The following is a 4,292-nucleotide window of genomic DNA, read 5'->3' as shown; positions in this document are numbered from 1 at the left end:
GATCTGTTGTGGAAACAAATACATCTACCCTGGAAGATTAGACTTTCCTAAAGGGTTTTGGGGATACGGTGTTTCGAATGAAGAAACAATCGAAGAACGTCCATTTGAACCAAAACTAGAAGCCTGCATTAAGAATAATTTTCAAAATAATAAATAAATAAATTAAAGTTGGTTGCTATTTCTTGCATTTAAACACACAGATATGGACTTATAATAACAACAAATGTTTTGAGTTTACGAGTGAGAGGACGCCATCGAGTATATTTCCATCTATATTTATCGCAATACCATCAATATATAAACCCCAACACACTCTCCCATCCACAATTGACAAAGATGAAAGATTGATTCCAACTCCTGCCATACAAAAACATTTTTGAAAGATTTTGTGAGGGTAAAACGGTCATTTGAACCTTGTATTGTGGTGCTGCTGTGGGACTGCAATCGATGTATACAGAAACGTTTCCTTTGTCAGGGGTTGAACAACTTGGTCTTCCTAATGTAGACTTCTATCAACAAAGTACAAACATAACAAAAGCTGATTACAACCTAGATAGAATTAATATATAGTTATTTTCAGAAAATAATATTGTAAATCGATAAAAAAAAAGTTCAAAAATATTAAAAAACTAATGGAATAAAAGAATCATCCCCAACTTAAGAAAATGGAAAGCATTACCTTCTATAAAAAAAGATCAAATTCCATTCCATCAAGAAAAAAAACTTATTTTTCATTCCAATGGAATGAACCATTTTATTATATACTGTATATGTTATTTCAAATAGCAAATAAAAAAGATCTTAAATGTTTATAAAAAAAAAAAAAACTATATACCATAAAATCTTAACATAACATAATTAAATAATTGTTTTGACGTTAATTAGGAAAAAGATTGATTTGATTAAAACTTAAGAAAAAATATAAAAAGATTTTTCTTATTGAAGAAAAATAGATAATATAAATAAAACTAATTTTTAAGTATAACATTATCATTCCTTTCCTTCAATGTATTAAAAAAACACCCCTCCCTCATGGAATGAAATTCAAACCAAACAAGATGTTTTTTCAATTCCGACGGAATCAGTCATTCCATTCCAAAGGTATTCAAAATAACACATATTATTATTACCTACCTCAGTTAAAGTTGAATCCACCAGAAGGAACGGAAAATCACCATCTCCAAAATGGAAACCAGCAGGAGGCTGAGTTGCAACTGCATCGCCAAGTGGAATAGCATCATCCACTTCCTCCAACCAATAAGTCTCAAGAAGCTTCACTGCTTTCTCATAAATCTCATTGTTATCATGACTCTGTAAATTCTGAATCTTCTCCAACCCTTCTCCATCTGTGCATAAAGATTCACATCCCCTGATCTTCCCAAATTCTTTTCGTCTTCACCAACTTTTAATATATTCTCGAGCCCCACTAAACAAACTGTCAATATTCTTGGGTCTGGACATATCAGTAAATCACACAAAAGCTTAATACATCCCTCACTTACCAAATACCTGCATCCACCATTTTATTATCAATAAATATATAGCTTTTGAGATGTAAATACTAAACAAATTATAATGAAAATTTAAGTTTATGAATCCCACTTGATTTGGTCATGGCTTCCACCAGAAGTAGCATTTGAGATAGCTGATGCAACCTCTTTTTTGATGTCAAATTCTTCATTTTGAAGCTATTGAATAAGAGGGCCAATGATATTTGCTTCAATGGATGTCTGTAAAAATCATAAAGTAGATATATCAGTCAAGAAAATAATGTTTGATGTTTAAATCTTGATGAAAATTTCAAATTATGACCTGAATCTGCTCCTTGTTTCCAGCAGTGATGTTTGATATGGTCAACAAGTTGAGACGACAAGTCAAAGGTATGACTTCAGTTTTACCCATCTTCACTCTTGCTGAACCATATGCCTGTCATTAATTAAGCTCATTAAGAAGATAAACTAAGTGTTTTTATTAAATAAAAAAGAATTTGAAAAGGTTTTTACCTGAGCAATGACTCCAGTTTCAACAGATATTGGGCGATAAGTTAATCTTTTACCAAAATATATACATATAACTTTTTATCAACATAGGTTTCATCCAAATCAAAATCAAAGCATTAGAACAGTAAATATAAAAATTATACTTGACTGTTAAGAGAAAAAAGATAGAAAACCTGGTGATTCAGAAGGTAGATTGAATTTGTACATACATGGTATTCAAGAACTTCATGGAAACACGAAAAACAAAATAAAAATGATAAAAACACAAAAAACATACATTTGATAGATTATATGTAGCCAATTATACATGCATGTGCCTGTATTTTACTAGTTCTTCCTTTCCTATCCTCAGTTTTCTGTCCCTGTTGCTTTGTTGCTGTCAAAAAGCTTACACGTTACACTTAGAGCATAGCATTGTGAGATTTTGCTTTTTACCATTTTTGGATGAAAAGCTTTGTGGGGACTAAGTTGTCGAAACATATACAAAGTGGCCCACCATTATGGTTAAACTGTGTGTATATTTTTATTTTAGTATCTCCATCTTTTCTGATAACAGGGTCTTCTAAAATGGTATATAACCCTGCAAAAAGTTCGAATACAAAATTGCCTGCATGATATATTGTTCTGTTTTATACATTTTATTCTAAATAAAAATCATATATACCCTTGACTTCCGATGTCAAACATAGGTAGTCAGGTATGTAATAGTGTATGGCGCTTTCTCAAGTTTTATTTAGTTTATTTCATATTGATTCTTATAATTGGTTATTTAGTTTTGATTACTATGCTTTAGAAGTTTCAGAAATGATTTCAGTGTTTATGTTCGATGTTGGTTCATTTAACCATCAAAATTTAAAATCTCTTCCTTTTGGTGAATTCATTTGATATTTTTGTTAGAAAAGACGAACTATATTTCCAAATGACCAATTACACACATGTAATAACACAAAAGTCAGAGAATGTGAGATACGTAGGTCTTACCTGACATGAAGAAGTAACAGAAGACAGTCGATCCCCATATATTGCCAATCATCCGAAGATCTTGAGAGGTTACTGATACTTTCCATAACCTCTTTAGATTCTGAAACTCTTGTTCTTCCAACTGGGGTGTTTTGCACCATAAATGAGATGTTTTGCATAGAATTAAGCCAAAAGAATTAGCTTAAAATTTTTTCATGTACTTGGACCTGAGAAAACTTATCAACATCTGTGCCAAATGTAGAAAAGAACATGAAAGGGAGCAAACGATATGCACATATCTATATATAAACATTCAACAACTAATTTCTGCATAAAGGTAATGTTTCTTTCACCAAACATACATCTGCTTTCAAAAAGAAAAAAAATAAAGGGCTAGAAGAGTACCGGCAAGGGGGAGGAGAAAGGGTGGTCGGCAAGAGGGTTGGAGGAAAAAGAATTCGTATATGGAGTAACAGAATGCGTGGTTGATGCTGCTCGATGTTGGAGAAGAACACGTCTGGTGGGCGATGGAGGAACTAATTAAGACGGCGACGACTTAGGGTTTCCAACGGAAGGGTTTTTTGACCGGCTTAGGGTGGTCGGCGGAAGAGAACATGAAGAGGATAAGAATATGATGATTTTGTGTTTCTTTAATAACTTCCAGGCTCTAGCAACTAGAAGATATGAAATACGGATGGCCCTAAATCGCCGGTGTGAGAGGAAGAAATAGAGACACATAGTAAGAGTGAGAAGCTGCTGTGAACACCAAGGCTTTTGTGAGGTCCGGTTCAAAGCCCTAGTATCTTTGTTGATTATGTGAAGATGGGCCATATGTGAAGAAAAAAGATGAAGGCACACCATATCTAAAGAATTTTGGGCAAAGGTATGGTTGGATCCGATTCAACTATAGATTTTAAAGTGGCCATAGAATTTGCAGAGCTTGATAAATTAGGTCAAGGAAAAGAAATGGGGCGTTCCGCTGGTAGGAGATGAGAAACAAGGCGGGGGTTTTAACTTTTTGGGATTTGATTTCCCCCTCATCTGTTAAAGATGGAGAACGCGTGTTTGATGAAAATTTTATAAAAACGACATGCTTAGATGATACGCCTATTATGCTGAGTGTCTTCCGTGTTTTTAATTGTTTTTGTTCATACACTAATTTTAAGGGCACGCAAAAATGCGTGTTCTAAATCCTTTAAATTTTAGAAGAGATGACATTATTTTTAGAACACACGCTTTCGCGTATTGTAAACCACTGAGTGTCATAATTTGCGTGTCATTAAAGGCCTATATTCTAGTAGTGCTGAGGATGTATACATGAATCAGCCAGAG

The 4,292-nt window shown here is 33.4% G+C and overlaps 1 pseudogene; it reads right to left on the bottom strand.

Annotated features, from left to right (window-relative positions):
• Window positions 1-1,135: 1,135 nt before the first annotated feature.
• Window positions 1,136-3,121, bottom strand: LOC145029586 (importin subunit alpha-like; annotated as a pseudogene).
• Window positions 3,122-4,292: the final 1,171 nt, after the last annotated feature.

The sequence above is a fragment of the Lactuca saligna genome, chromosome 2 (assembly GCF_052625555.1).
Source record: "Lactuca saligna cultivar CGN05327 chromosome 2, ASM5262555v1, whole genome shotgun sequence".
NCBI classification, from domain to species: Eukaryota; Viridiplantae; Streptophyta; class Magnoliopsida; order Asterales; family Asteraceae; genus Lactuca; species Lactuca saligna.
The sequence above is the reverse complement of the archived record's forward strand: the minus strand, read 5'-3'. Positions and strand labels throughout refer to the sequence as shown.